This window comes from Arachis ipaensis, chromosome B09 (assembly GCF_000816755.2).
Source record: "Arachis ipaensis cultivar K30076 chromosome B09, Araip1.1, whole genome shotgun sequence".
Taxonomy (NCBI): Eukaryota; Viridiplantae; Streptophyta; class Magnoliopsida; order Fabales; family Fabaceae; genus Arachis; species Arachis ipaensis.
The window spans coordinates 31,164,201-31,181,077 of NC_029793.2; the positions used below are offsets into that span (position 1 = coordinate 31,164,201).

A 16,877-nucleotide genomic window follows, 5' to 3' on the forward strand; every position below is an offset into this window, starting at 1 on the left:
ATTTATAAATAAATAAAAATTATTATTAAAAATTAAATATTCAAATAAAACAAAAATAAATTATAACTTGTATTAAATAGTTTAATATTTATTTTGTTCAAATTAAATCATTAGTATAATTAATTATTTATACTTAATGTTTTTTATTTAGTAGTATAACTAAAACATATTGAAATATCAAGAATAAAACTAAAATTAAATATTAAGGATAAAATTAAAAAATTTATATTTACTATTTTATAATTGTTTTAAATAAAAATAGGAAATAATATATTTATAAATAAATAAAAATTATTATTAAAAATTGAATATCCAGATAAAACAAAAATAAATTATAACATGTAAAAATAATTTATAAGATTTGTTAAATAAATATTAAAATGTATGAACCGTCGTGATGTCACTAACATAAATACAAATCACACAATATAAACAAATGTATAAAAGTAGAAATAAAATCTTCAAACTCAATTTGTAAAACCTAGTTTAACGGTAATTAATTAAATAACAAATTAGATAAGAGCGAATATAGTTAGAAAATTTAGCAATCGAAATTTAATAATTTAAATATGATATTTGGATTTAATGAATTTTTCTGAGTCGGAAAACATAGTTTTCTGCGTAAAAATGCGGATTGGAATTTTGACCTCTAGTACCGACTGAGATATGTCTGGTACTGCAGTTGAGAAAATTGATTATAAGTAAATGAGGTTAAAAAATTAGAAATTATAATTAGGGAAGGTAGAAATATTTAAAGTGCGATTTAGAGCGCTAATCTTAAAGGTTTTGGCCCAAAATTGGGCCAATGGACAAAAATAAGTGAACCAGGCCTAAGTGGGCTCAAGACCCAACATATATAAATATTAGTTATGACCATTTCAGGTCATTTACCCTAAAGGAAGAGGGTAGGGGCGCTGAAATAGAGAAGAAAGGAAGAAGAGAGAAAACCCTAACTCTCTTTGATCTTCAAATCACCATAACTTTCCCCTCCGGAACTCCGATTGACAAGCCGTTTGCGGTCATACATCACTCTTCTCCTCCTCTTCGAGTCTATCTAAGTTTTGTGATGAGTATCTAACTCTCCTCTGTCCAGTTTCGATTTTCTTTCGAATTTGATTTAGGTTTTGAGGAAATCTTGTGATTTTGGTTGTTTAGGAATGGTCTAGTATGAGCCATTAGTGATATTCATCACAAAATTTTATGGGTTAAGGTAAGAAACCCTCCAACTCTTGTAATATATCATTTTCATGAACCCTAGGTTAATGTATATATGTGAAATTGGTGGAGACTCTCAAGAAGAAGCTCAATTATCTTGGCTATAAGAGGTACGATTTAAGTTTTATTTAAGTACCGTGTGGGGTGATGAGAATTCCTAGGCTAGATGCCCCTAGAAATAAGTTTGGGTTGTGTGAATGGTTAGTACTAATATGCATAGTTGTGATGTAATGAGAATTGATGATTGAGTTGAGAATTGTATGAATTTGTATGTTTGGTGTGTTGAGAATTTGATGAATTGAACAATTAATATTGGTTTGTGGAATATACATTTAAATTGTGAATTTAGACCGGAGGCCGAAAAGAGGTAAGGAAGGTAAGTTGATATGTGTATGGTGTGATGATATAAGAGATTGGATGGATTTTAGATATTGAATGTGTGAATAATTGGTTTGGTTAATGAATAATAAGATTTGAAGAATTGAGCTGTGGAGTTTGATAGTTTTGGGTGAAATTATGTAGATAAGATATGGTTGATTTGGTTGAGTGTAATTATGTGAATGTAGTTGGGTTGTGGTCATTTGGATGAGTGAAAATGAATTTGACTTGTGAACATTAGAAAAATTGGTGATTTCTATTTTTGGGTGAAAACTAATTTTTGACCAACTTTGGAAGTCCATAACTCGGTCCACGGAGTTTGGAATTCTTCAAAATTAGATTTTTATGAAAGTTTATTCAATGATCTTTCCAACGGTTCAGAAATGGTTGAAAAAGAAATTTTGTAGAAGAAGTTATGTATGTTGGAAGTTTGGAGTTTGAAACTGTAAATTCTGCAGCTTTTAACTTAGTAAAAATTTTGGCAGATCGCACTCCCACGCTTACGCGTGGCCGATGCGCACGCGTCGTTTTCAAATATTCACTACCCACGCGTGCGCATGGCCGACGCGTACGCGTCGATGTGCTGATTCAATTGCCTAGCCAAACTTCCCGAGAGTTGTGCGGGAATCGTGCTGGTTTTGTGCGTGGGCCACAAAACGCACCCACGCGTACACGTGGCTGACGCGTAGGCGTCACTTTACTTTTCTCCAATCCACGCGTGCGCATGGGCGACGCGTACGTGTCACTGGAACTTTGCTGCCTTCCACGCGTGCGCATGGGCGACGCGCACGCGTGACCCTGTTTTCACCCTAAAGCTGATTTTGAGTTTTTAAAGCCAATTTTCAGACTTCTAAGCCTCTATTTACATCCTTTAAGTCCTAAATCTTTATAGTATTCCTAGTAATGAAAAGAAGCCAGGACATGTGATAACTTGTGAATGAATTAAAGTGAGAATCAATAATGAATGATGAGTAATAATTGTATGAGTTGCTAAGGATAAAGGTGGGAGTGCTGTATATGCCATGAGCCGAAGGGCTGCATTTGTTAGTGATTTAGGGCTGGTTGTGTATTATGTTGTGAGCTGGATGGCTGTGATCAATATTGGCTTATGGTGGAGTATGTATATACATATGATTGAATGAGATAGAGGTGCCGGGTAAGAGGCGGTGGAAATGACCACTCGCTCCGGGTATATGATTAAGAAGTGTAGAGATGTTGAGAATGTATGGAAAATGAATTGATGAATTAATGATTATGAAGAAATTGGAATAATAATGAAAATAAGCTTGAATTTGATTGTGATATACCTCCAGGTAAGACGCAGTGGTGTCATCCACTTGCTCCGGGTAAGAGGCAGGGACACCGGGCAAGATGCAGTGGTGTTGTCCACTTGCTCCAGGATGTGATGAGATATACCTGCCTGGGTAGATACAGTGGCACTGATTCCACTTGCTCCGGGTTTGGTTTGCAACTCCTGGGGTAGATGCAGTGGTTAGCCCCCACTTGCCCCCAGTCGAGGTTGATTTGAGATTTGTGAAATTATCTGAGTTTCAGATTTTCTTGGGTAGATGCAGTGGGTCGGCTCCACTTGCTCCAAGTTGAGATTCGAGATTCTGTTGATCCTATGTCGTAAGTGTGGCCGAACACTGTGAAAGTTCCAGATGAGCTCGCCCCCATGGATAAACACCAGTGTGGGTGTTGTGTGATTATGATTATAATTGTGAATAACTCGAGTTGGGGATGCACGACAGAGGGACAGTCCAATGGTTAGCTATCAGGACTTGTCGGGTTGGCTTTATAACCGACAGATGAGTCTCATCAGCCATAGGGCATCCTACATCATTTGCATATGTTTGAATTATTTGGGTTTGTCTATTTGTCTTGGATTGCTATATCAAATATGCTATGTTACCTGACTATATGTTATCTGTTCTACTTGTACCCTAATTGTGTATTACTTGTCTGTATTGTTTGTGTTTGTACAACTAAGGGGTCCCTCATGCTGGTGTCGGTTGACGCTGAGGGATGTCCTTGTTGGAATGGAATAATGATATGATTAATTTGAAATGATGATTATTGAATGAGATAAATTGAGTTCTCTGGGTAGATGCAGTGAAGTGATTTCACTGCTCCAGGTTGATAATGAGATAACTTGAGCTCCCTGGATAGACGCAAGTGATTTCACTTGCTCCAGGTGAGGATATGAAGTAATGATATGGTATTGCTGAGATAGAATAGCTGGGGATGGTTTTGTGTATAATTCTGATCCTGGTTTGTTGGAGGGTTAGAAAGTCAGGAAGTATGAGAAATATGAAATAGATTTAGCATTCCCTTATGACAGTTGCCTATTCATGGATTAGTGATAACCTAGGATGGATATTTGATGAAAAGAAGTTTAGGATGCTTAGTGAGTTTTTATTACAATGCATTGTATTTATTTGGCACTTTTACCGTACTAGGAACCCATGGGTCGGGGGTTCTCATTCCGTATATATCTCTTGTTTTTCAGATACAGGTCCAGGTGCTCAGAAGTGAGCTGTGGCACATCTGAGAGATGGCGAAGATCTTTATATTTTCTACTTTATATTTTGCTTAGAATCTCTCCACCTCTATCTTGAAAAACTTATATTATATATTGAACTCTTTTGGACTTGCCTATAGAGGCTTTTATGTTTTATTTGGGAGAGATTAGGAGGTATTGTCGTCATCTACTTTCATATTGTATCCTAGCCGGCCTAAACTTCGTGGGTCGCGACTAGTGACTATCTACTTATGTTATATATCCATATATTGTACTTCTCTTACTCTTCTTTATGCCTTTATCTGTATACCGTTTTTGACTTCATGCTTTAACTTTTAGTTGTCGATGCGTGAGTGACACGAGTTCGCGATTTTATTTTTATCCTTTTCAGGCTTCTCGATTAATACTCCATTCAAATATACTTATAATTATATATTAAAAATCCACCTGAGAGTCATACAACCGTAATATCATTGACTTATGACTCGAGCATAAGGATTTGAATATTAGGGTGTTACATTATGGTATCAGAGCAGTTCGTCCTCATGAGCCTGAGGGATGGAACTGCTTATGTTTAAATGCATACTCTGAGTCTGTGCCTGTGCTAGTTAGAGTATCTGACTAATACGTCTAGCATGAAGTTCATGAGTGTACATTTGGTAAAATAAAGCACTTTACTTGAGATATTGAGACTGATCAACTTGATATCGATTGTTTGGTGTGTATAGAAACCAGATGGCGTCTCGTGGACGCGGTCGGGGACGTGAGAAAGATCGTACTAGTACTCAAGAACCAAAAACCAACCCGAATAACCGATAAACCTTATGGCGGCATTGGAGAACATGGCTGCTGCTATGCAGGCCACTGCGGAGGCTCTTAGGCAACAGATAAACAACAATGGCAATAGTGGAAGTGGAACTCAAGGCCCGATGACACTGGCAACCTTCTTAAAGGTTAATCCATCTAAGTTCAAGGAAACCACCAATCCGACTGAAGCTGATACCTGGTTTCATACTATGGAGCGAGCACTGCAAGCATAGTTGGTACCTGAGGATCAGTGTGTTGAATTTGCTACCTATCTGCTTACTGGGGAAGCATCGCATTGGTGGCAAGGAGCCCGACGTCTCTTGCAGCAGGGTAATGACCCTATCACCTGGGATGCCTTCTAGGTGGAGTTCTATAAGAAGTACTTTCCAAATTCTGCCAGAATGGCCAAGGAACTCGAGTTACTACAGCTGAAGCAGGGTGCTATGTCCGTATCTGAGTATACTGACAAGTTTGAGGAGCTATTCAGGTTTTCCTACATGTTTCAGGGAGCTTCCGGAGACTTCGAGGAATGGAAGTGCATTAAGTATGAAGGAGGGCTCCAGAGCGACATCTTCAGTGCAGTGGGACCAATGGAGATCAGAACCTTCTCAGAGTTGGTGAATAAGAGCAAGGTTGCTGAAGAATGTGTGAAAAAGGTGGCCGCAGAGAGAGGAAGTCATAGAGGACCTTTTCAACAGAACCGAGGAAGGGACCTTGCTCCAAGGGGTCAAGAATTTAAGAGAGCAGGTTATAATCCACGCCTCAACAAGCCCAAGACAATTCCCGAAGGAACAACAACAACAATCATCAAGGGAGGGGGTATGGAAAGCAACCTCAGAATGAAATGACTTGCAGGCGGTGTGGACACTATCATCCGGTGACTCCGTGTCGAGCTGGATTGGGACTTTACTATAGTTGTGGAGGAGATGGACACATGTCTTGGAACTGTCTTGAGAAGGCCACTCGGAATGCTACTAAGGCCCAACAGCCAGGTCGTGTGTTCACCATGACGACGGAGGATACCGCTAGATCCGACGGTTCGGAAAAAGGTAAGTAAATGATTGGTAACAACGTGTTAAAAGTACGCTTAAGTTGGTATTTGATTTGACTATCTTAGATTGAAATCTAAGGAATGTCGGTCATGCTAAGTTGTGGTCTAGTACTTGAGGAAATAAGTGATATGATTAGTACTAGACGAGAAATCAGAGTGACGCAGCGGAAGCAGTGACACAGGATAGTTACGTATGGGAGGTGTAAAGTTGACTAGAATGCCTTAAGCTTAAAATACTTGAAGGGTCTAGTGGGTTAATGCGGGTAATGATTCTCAAGTACTTGAATTGAATGTGGCTATAAACTTTGACTGATTCCGGAGTGGATACGGAAATGATTGTTGGTGTGTAATTAGAATTAGGCAACAAGTGAGTACCAATCGTCGTGTTTGAGAGATGAGTATTACAATTTGATCACGATGACCTTGGATTTAGATTGAAATGTATAATGATTGGATTCAAAGACGAATTTGGTAAACATTAAATTGAAATGCTGATGTTGTACTGAGATTGGCTTTAGAAAAACCATGAAGGGCGGTGAACCCAAATTTATAGGGGAGATTCGGCTGGAATTTTGAAAGAACTTGAAGAGTTTAGAAATCTTAAGTTATGATATTAATCAGTAGTTTTAACTTAAAGGTTTTATGAAGGGTAAGAAGAGCATAACATTTGGTTGTTATTGAGAGAAGCATATAAGAAGCTAAGAGTATAACGGATAGATACAGTCTTAGCTGGAATTAGGAATGGGGTGTTAGAATTGATGTTTAAGAACAGTTAAAGAATGGTAAGAGGTCAGTTGAATATGAGCCTTCTTATGTGAAGCATTAATAGCGAATTTTCGAGGGCAAAAATTTCTGTTAGGGGGGTAGAATGTAAAACCCGATTTAACTGTAATTAATTAAATAATAAATTAGATAAGAGCAAATATGGTTAGAAAATTTAGCAATCGGAATTTAATAATTTAAATATGATATTTGGATTCAGTGAATTTTTCTAAGTCAGAAAACATAGTTTTCTGCGTAAAATGCGCATTAGAATTTTGACCGGTAGTACCGGCTGAGATCTGTCTAGTACTGCAACTGAAAAAATTGATTATAAGTAAATGAGGTTTAGAAATTAGGAATTATAATTAGGGAAGGTAAAAATATTTAAAGTGCGATTTAGAGCGCTAATCTTAAAGGTTTTGGCCCAAAATTGGGCCAACGGACAAAAATAAGTGAACCGGGCCTAAGTGGGCTAAAGATCCAACATATATAAACATTAGTTATAAGTATTTCAGCTCATTTACCCTAAAGGAAGAGGGTAGGGGCGCTGAAATAGAGAAGAGAGGAAGAAGAGAGAAAACCCTAACTCTCTTTGATCTTCAAATCACCATAACTTTCTTTCCGGAACTTCGATTGACGAGCCGTTTGCGGCCACGCATTGCTCTTCTCCTCCTCTTTGAGTCTATCTAAGTTTTGTGGTGAGTATCTAACTTTTCTCTGTCCAGTTTTGATTTTCTTCTTATATTTTAAATTTGGTTTGGGTTTTGAGGAAATCTTGTGATTTTGGTTGTTTAAGAGTGCTCTAGTATGAGCCATTGGTAATATTCATCACAAAATTTTGTGAGTTAAGGTAAAGAACCCTCCAACCAATGGCGGATCCAGAAATTTTATAAGAGGGGGTTAATGTATATATGTGAAATTGGTTATGTTAGTGTATTTGGTGATTTTGGTGCACAATTGGGAGGTTGGTGTTGCTTGTGGAGCTTTGGTGAGGCTTGGAGCTAAGGGTTGGTGGAGACTCTCAAGAAGAAGCTCAATTATCTTGGCTACAAGAGGTACGGTTTAAGTTTCATTTAAGTACCGTGTGGGGTGATGAGAATTCTTAGGCTAGATGCCCCTAGGATTAAATTTAGATTGTGTGAATGGTTGATACTAATATGCATAGTTGTGATGTAATGAGAATTGATGATTGAGTTGAGAATTGTATGAATTTGTATGTTTGGTGTGTTGAGAATTTGATGAATTGAATAATGAATATTAGTTTATGGAATATGCGTTTAAATTGTGAATTTGGGCCGGAAGCCGTGAATTTTGGGCCAGAGGACGGAAAGAGGTAAGGAAGGTAAGTTGATATGTGTATGGTGTGATGATATAAGAGATTGGATGGATTTTAGATATTGAATGTGTGAATAATTAGTTTGGTTAATGAATAATAAGATTTGAGGAATTGAGGTGTGGAGTTTGATAGTTTTGGATAGAATTGTGTAGATGAGGTAGGTTTGGTTTGGTTGAGTGTAATTATGTGAATGTAGTTGGGTTGTGGTCATTTGGATGAGTGGAAATGAATTTGGCTTGTGAACATTAGAAAAATTGGTGATTTCTATTTTTGGGTGAAAACTAATTTTTGACCAACTTTGGTGGTCCGTAACTCAGTCCACGGAGTTTAGAATTCTTCAAAAGTGGATTTTTATGAAATTTTATTCAACGATTGTTCCAACGGTTCAGAAATGGTTGAAAAAGGAATTTTGTAGAAGAAGTTATGTATGTTGGAAGTTTGGAGTTTGAAACTGTAAATTCTGCAGCTTTTAACTTAGTAAAAATTTTGGCAGATCGCACTCCCACGCTTACGTATGTGCCGATGTGCATGGCCAACGCGTATGTGCCGATGTGCTAATTCAATTACCCAGCCAAAGTTCCCGAGAGTTGTGCGAGAATCATGCTGGTTTTGTGTGTGGGGCACAAAACGCACCCATGCGTACACGTGGCTGACGCGTAGGCGTCACTTTACTTTTCTCCAATCCACGCGTGCGCATGGGCGATGCGTACGCGTCACTGGAACTTTGTTGCCTTCCATGTATGCGCATGGACGACGCCCACGCGTGACCCTATTTTCACCTTAAAGCTGATTTTGAGTTTTTAAAGCCAAATTTCAGACTTCTAACCCTCCCATTTTCATCCTTTAAGTCCTAAATTTTCACCTTTGAGATAGAATTGCTGGGGATGGTTTTGTGTATAATTCTGATCTTGGTTTGTTGGAGGGTTAGAAAGTCGGGAAGTATGAGAAATATGAATTAGATTTAGTATTCCCTTATGACAGTTGGCTATTCATGGATTAGTGATAACCTAGGATGGATATTTGATGAAAAGAAGTTTAGGATGCTTAGTGAGTTTTTATTACAATGCATTGTATTTATTTGGCACTTTTACCATACTGGGAACCCATGGGTCGGGGGTTCTCATTCCGTATATATCTCTTGTTTTTCAGATACAGGTCCAGGTGCTTAGAAGTGAGTTGTGGTACATCTGAGAAATGGCGAAGATCCTTATATTTTCTACTTTATATTTTGCTTAGAATCTCTCCACCTTTATCTTGAAAAACTTATATTATGTATTGAACTCTTTTGGACTTTCCTATAGAGGCTTTTATATTTTATTTGGGAGAGATTAGGAGGTACTGTCCTCATCTACTTTCATATTGTATCCTAGCCGGCCTAAACTTCATGGGTCACGACTAGTGACTATCTACTTATGTTATATATCCATATGTTGTACTTCTCTTACTCTTCTTTATGCCTTTATCTGTATACCGTTTTCGACTTCACGCTTTAACTTTTAGTTGTCGATGCGTGAGTGACACGACTTCGCGATTTTATTTTTACTCTTTTCAGGCTTCTCGATTAATACTCCATTCAAATATACTTATAATTATATATTAAAAATCCACCTGAGAGTCGTACCACCGTAACATCATTGACTTATGACTCGAGCATAATGATTTGAATATTAGGATGTTACACATTCAATGTAACAATAAATGAAAATTTTGTTATTTATCTACTAAACGCAGTTGTAAATAATGGACAAAATAAAATCATATTTTTATAAATATATTTACAGATAACTAACAAATTAAAAACAAACACACTAAACAATATAGAGCATCAATGATAAAATATAACCTAAAAAAGTTACTTAAATTCAAAAAGAACATTCATGTGATGAATTATAATAAATTTATATATGAAGAGTAAAAATAAAATAAAAAATTATTAAAATAATTACCAACTTTCTATTTTTCTAATTATTAATAATTTAAACAAAATAATACATTATAACTTATTTTTTTATTTATTTTAAGTAATTAATAATATTTTATTTTTTTTAATTATTTTCTTGTCTTATTTATCATTCATGCTTTCGATCAAATATATTAATAAACAAATAAACTAAATTAGCTATCTCAATTATACTTGGACTATTCAACAATTCAACATAATCTTTTCAATTTAGGATTAACTACTAACCATAGAAAATAGAAAATTTAGAGTAATTTAGTATTATGAACATTAATTATGTATTGTGAAATAACCTAAAATCATAATGCATGTAATTTATTTTTAAAAAATTAATCAAGCATTATTGTTAATTATGAAATAACCTAAAATTATAATGCATTTTATTTTAAAGAAACAATCAACCATTAATATCAATAAATAAAAATTATCGTCAAAATGCTTTGATTAAAAATATGAAGGGTTAATTACTATTCATTATTAATAATATATCGATTATATCAAAAAGTAAAAATATAATTAAAAATAAATAATTACATAATTGCATAATTCTATATTATCTATATTATTGAATTTAATGGACAAATTCAAAAATATCTATACAATAATATCCTAATATTTTAGCATATTGTAAATCATACTATAATATTATTATATATCATATTATAACTTTAAGTCAACTCCTTAAACACATGAAATACACATGATAAAAGAGAATATTACAAAACAAAATTATAGTAAGATTATTTAAAAATACCGTAAAAAAGACACCTCTCTTTTGTTAATCAAAAGCTAGAAGAAAAAAATATGCGCCTAATAATGAGCAACTAAAATAGACAAAAATCTTTAAAAAATATATAAAAATGAAATGTATAAGTAGTGATAAAAGAAATAGAAATTAAATAAATTACAAAAATTGTACCCTAAATACAAGAGAGAGAAAGAGAAAGAGAAAAAAGAGAAGGAATGAGTAAAAAACACATTATGATTTCGTATAAGGAGATGACATTGAAAAAAATAAACTAATTAAATAAATTCATGTATTTCATTATCATATTTATTATTTACTAAAATAATTTGATATTTACTCAAATCAAATCAAATCAAATAATTAATATAATTAATTGTGAGATTTAAATATTTAACCAAATTAATTAATTGATATCATTAATTAGTTATAATTGATTTGCTTTAAAGAATTAAAAAAATAAATCAAAAAACACTTTTAAAGAATTAAAGAATTAACTTCTCATCCTTATTCTCTTCCATTCTCTTTTACTTCTTGCATTTACATACTTTCATTCATTGCATTTTAACTTTGTACATGTTTTTCTTTTCTTTTCTAAATTCACTATTTTTCTATTGGTGTTGGATTTTCTACTCCACTATTGACTATTTCTTCCATTATTTTGATGCTTAGTGACTTGTTTTACATTGTTGGGTGCCATTATTTACAAGTCAATGCTAATCTTTTTTTACACTTGTATTCCTTGTGCATTGATATGAACTTATATTGTCTTTCATGACCCACTCTCTCTCCTTCATTGTTGCAACTCTTGCACTAATTGATATGCCATTTGCCTATATTGTTTTCTCACTTGCATGTTGTAGCTACCATGTAGTTGAGAACCTTATTATTATTTGGCATTAGCCCACTCGCATTTTATATGTTTTTATCTCTTTGTTGTGGGCTCTTCTTCTTCTTTTTTCTCTTCTTTCAGGATGGCCACCAAAAAGAGAAATGGAATACTTCTAAATGGGGGCGACAAACAAGTTTCTCCGCACAATCTTTTGAGAAAGCGCATCAATTGTAGCAACCCGTCCACTTGCACACCTTTGCATGCACCGAGAACGGTGCAATCTTTAAGTGTGGGGAGGTCGATACCGACTTCCGTGGTTTAGTTACTTTCTTTTCAACACCAATTTTTAATTTTCTTTGTTTGATAATTGTTGCATTGCATGATAGATTGCATGTGTAGTTAGTTGCTTGCATTTAACTACTACTTGGTTGAAGTGATATTCTCCTTTTCAAGAAACTTTTTATAGTATTTTACTAATTTGAATTAAAATCTTTGTTGAACTTGTTTGAAGAATTTTATTTAGGAACATGGTTTTAGAGCTCGAACACACAAACCCGGTGAGATTTTGAACCTATTTGATTGGTTGTATCTTATCAACCAATGTTTTATTTTAGTGTGTGTTGTTCTCTCTAAAATTGTGATCTTTGTCTTGCTTGATTCTATATTTCCATTGTTTGATGTATGCATGCCCTTATGTGATTGAGGCCTTGTTTCACTATAGCTCACCTACCCATATGGCTTCACTCTTTTCATTATCCTTTGCAAACTAATGTTGAGCCTTTTAACCCCATTTATTCTTTACTTTACAACATCATTAACTCTAAGCGAAAAATAATAATGTCCTTAATTTGAATCCTTGGTTAGCTTAGACTAGTGAATTAAGTGTTCATGAATTAAGTGTGGCACTACAAGAAAAAAGGCCTATGGCCACACTTTTTTTTTGCCACGCTTTTGTGAGGGTGGCGATTGAATAGAGATTTGGCCACGTTTTTTCTTGCCACGCTTCAAAAACGTGGCGAAAAGGGTCAACGGCCACGCTTTTGGAAGAGTGGCAATTGATTAGAGAAACGACCACGTTTTTTTCTGCCACGCTTCAAAAGCGTGGCCATAGAGAGAAAAAGGGACGTTTTAAAAGTGTGGCGATAGTGTCTCATTACGGACACGCTTACAAAATGTGGCCATATCGTGGTACTCTTTTGGCACGCTTTAAAAGCGTGGCCAAAAGGTTTTTTTCTGCCACGCTTCAAAAGCGTGGCCATAGAGAGAAACAGGGACGTTTTAAAAGTGTGGCGAGAGGGTTTCATTACGGCCATGCTTACAAAACGTGGCCATATCCTGGTACTCTTTTGGCACGCTTTAAAAGCGTGGCCAAAAGGTTTTTTAAAAAAACCCTAATGACCCGGCCCCCAACCCGGTCCCCAACACATTGACGCTCTTTCAACCCGATCCCCAACCCTAATCGAGCTCTTTTACCTTGGCTACCCTGGAAGAGCTCCTCACATTCCTTTTGCCCTTCGCCTTCCAAACCACTCGTCACAATCTTCTTCATCTTCTTAATCTTCATCTTAGTCTTCATACTCTTCTTCTCTTTCTCGTTCTTCTTCTGTTCTTTCTGGATCTCTTTGTTCACCTTCGAATTCCACAAATTTTGAGCTCTACCAAACATGGGCGACGGCAAGGTCAATCTCTCCGACGATCTCTTCTCCTCCAAGCCCTCCGATTCCAAAGGTCTGATCGATTTTCCGCTTCCAACGCTTCTATTTTTTTATTTTCTCGATTTTTTCCGTTGTTTTTACTTTTAGGGCTTTCCCTTTCCATTTTCATTTTCCTCTAAATCGCTTTCAAATGCTCACTTCTCATTTCATTTTTGCAATAATTGTTCGCTTTCTCTCTGTCTTGATCCGTTGAATCTCAATCCCTGATTCGTTCTCTCTCTCAACACGCATGTTCCTTTTTGGTTAATTGATAATGGATACCTAATTTTGAATGTTGTTTTGTGTGTTTTTTGGGGTTAACTTTACTGTGGAATGAAGATTGATCTACATTTTCTCTTTAGTGTTGTGCACAATTTGGGGGATGTTTTAGTGGGGAACGGGAATTGAAAAATAACGATGAAAAGAGGATGGGTGATTGGCGTAATTTGAAAATTTAGGGAATTTGTGAGAAGATATTCAGATTTCGAAACTTGCATTTTGAATTTTGATATTTTAGCTGTTATATTATTTTACAATCCCTAAACTGTAGCCTACTTTTTTTTTTCTTGCCCTAAGAAAATTTTTTCTATATATGAATTCGGTAGCTTCATTAGCTAATAAACAGATTAGCTAAGGTTCTCGAAACCTAAAAAATATTGTATTGAAAGATATCAAAACTGGGTTAGTGTGATCTTAACTTGTTGTTTGAAGATATATATGAATCTGTAAAGGTATGTCTTCTGATTTGCATTTTAATCTTTACAATGATGGTTGTCCGATGTCAATTCACTTTATTTTATAATTTTTATTTTGTATACTTTCTATTTTTCTCAAAACTTGCTATACTTTATGGTAGGAAATCATCAAGCATGTGTTTCTTTACAAAGAGTTGTTTATCTTGTTTCTTTAAATAGCTATGTAAGTTTAACTTGCAGAAAATGTATTAATAAGCTAGAATGTGAGTCAATTTTTTAGCATTTTTCTATTTTCTGTACTAAATTTCGGACTAGCAATTGTGATTAGTTGTAGAATAACCTTATGTATTTCTCTTGTGCTCTTTTGGTTGATGCCTTCTATTTTGAATTCCATCTCTTTCATTGCCTGAAGAGTTTCATATGGAAAATTTGAAACTTGATTATATTAATAAGTTCCACATTTTCAACACTAATGGCCTTCTTTATTATTAGCTTTTCCCTGAAGAGGTTTTATGTTACTGACTTGATATGATGTCATTTCTATTGTTGGACTGTGACTTCGTGAATGAATTTTAAGATAATCATACAATCGTCTTACTTATCAATACTTGATATGATGTCGTTTATTTGAACTAATTAATTACCTTTATTCTTGTTCAGCATGGCACTCTCGGGGTACTTGTCCAAGATTCTGTTAAGAGCCACTACTAGACCCTGTTTTACTGAGCACCTACCCTCTGCCACTGCCGATAACCCAGCGCCACCACTAGGCCGCCACCATGTTGCTCCCGCCATTCACTCATCATCATCAATCTTTCTTTTCCCTTCCCCTGTTCCAATTCCCTGCTTCCCAGGTTCCCCTTTCATCTCATTTGATTTTATTTCTGTTTGATTAATCTGGTTTAGCTCATTTTGTTTAGCTTGTTTAGTTCAACTAATTTAGTTTAGTTTTAATTAGGTGGTTAGAGAATCTAGACTGGTTAGTGGATGTAGGTTTTGTTTTGTTTACTGCTGCTGTTCGGAATGGATTTATCTTTCCTCTGAATGTTGCCCTGGATGAACTTGTTTATTGTGCTGTTTTGGTGTTGAATTCTGGACTTGTGATTGCTGTTTATTGTATTTTTGTTCATTGTCCAAAATAGATGCTGTGAAAGTGTTACTGTTTCATTAATTTTTCTTGGTTTGTTGTTGCTGAGTGCTACTCTGCTTGTTGCTTGGTCCATATTATATGAACTGCAATGATTTCAATTTGTCAAATTGGTTAAGTCATATGAATTCAGTTTGCTGCTTGCTTGAACCTGGGAAACATGCTATTTACTGCTGCTGTTTAATAATTTTTGCTGCTTCGTGCCATGTGATAGCAACTCGTTTCCTCGTTGCGATTCTTTGTGCTTATTATGCATTCATGCTCATTACATCCTTAATCATTGGCTGCTATTGATTTCTCAATTTGCATTTCCTCTTCTGCTCACTTTCTATGCATGCATATATGATGTTGATGAATTTAATTGTTAAAGCATTCATATGAAATTTGATTTGATTGATTGAGTTTGGGAAATAGCCAATTTACTGCTGAAATGCTGCTGGATTTTTCCTAACCTTGTTTTATTAAATGATATCGTTTTGTTTGGTGCAACAAGATCCTATTCTATTTTGTCCCTATTGCTCCAGTAATTTACAGATTCTGTGTTCTTTTCGCCTTTGAAACTGCTCTCATTTCTGCATTCTTCTGAATCGAAGCGAAACGGATCAGGTAAAGCTTGCTTCAAGGGGAATGTAAAACCGGACAATGGAGACTCTCAAAAGGATTTATCAGCCGAGGATAAACTGAGTTCAACATGGAGAGAGGCTTTCATGAAGGCATGTAAGTCTATGGACAAAGAGCTCAGGTCTCATCCGAATTTGGACTGCTTTTGTAGTGGGAGCACGGCTGTCACTATAGTGAAGCAGGTAACACGTTGGAAAAAGAAATAAAAAGATAATCTAGCTATGGTTTCTGATTCCATTATGGTTTTCTCAGTTTCTTCTCTTACCAGGGCTCAAATTTGTTCATGGGATATATCGAGGATTCTCGAGCAGTGATGGGATCCAAGGACAGCAATGACTCCATGGTGGCAATTTAGTTGACCATTGATTTGAAGCCCGATTTGCCAAGTTTGTTATTTGCATCATAATTCATCCTATCTCTTTGTTCCATATGTGATTTTTGCTCTATTTTAACCCATTTCAATTTGGTTTTAAATCCTCATAGGAGAAGCAGAAAGAATTAAACGGTGCAAGGGAAGGGTGTTTGCTTTGCAAGATGAGCATTCGGAGATTTCTGCTTGAAGGAGTATGGTGTGATTTCCATACCTAAATTTTCTCACCGACTGCTTACTGACAAAGATCATTTTGTTGTTCTTGCCTCAGATGGTGTAAGAATTTTAAACCCACATTTCTATTTATTCATCTTTTTTTTACTTTTGTCTATTCCTTTCAAATGTTGGACTATATTTTTCATTATTCTTGTTTAATTTGGTTACTAACTTACTATTATTATTATTATTATTATTATTATTATTATTATTATTATTATTAAAAAGTTAGTTAGGTATGAGCAAGCTCACTTCTCTAAGGTCGTTATGGGTTGACAACTGCCTGCTGTTGCTGCCAAGATGTCAAGAGGATAGCGGCAAGGATTGGCCACAAATTAAGCATATCAAGCATATCTCTGTCACTGCTACCTCTCAAGCTTACGAGTAATGATATTAACGAAGCCAAACTGGTTCATCTCAACCCCCATATGTAAGCAAGCCATCAACTTATTCACTCTTCAAGCTATTGCTTTCACTAAGCAAATCTTTTAGTAGTATTATTTTTTTCATTGTGACTTTTAAGTTAT

General features: G+C 35.4%; 1 long non-coding RNA gene across 1 annotated transcript; it reads left to right on the top strand.

Annotated features, from left to right (window-relative positions):
• On the top strand, window positions 15,691–16,421 carry LOC107616850. The gene is made up of 3 exons (XR_001614667.2): window positions 15,691–15,946; window positions 16,033–16,150; window positions 16,248–16,421. It is a non-coding gene; the product is annotated as an uncharacterized LOC107616850 (long non-coding RNA).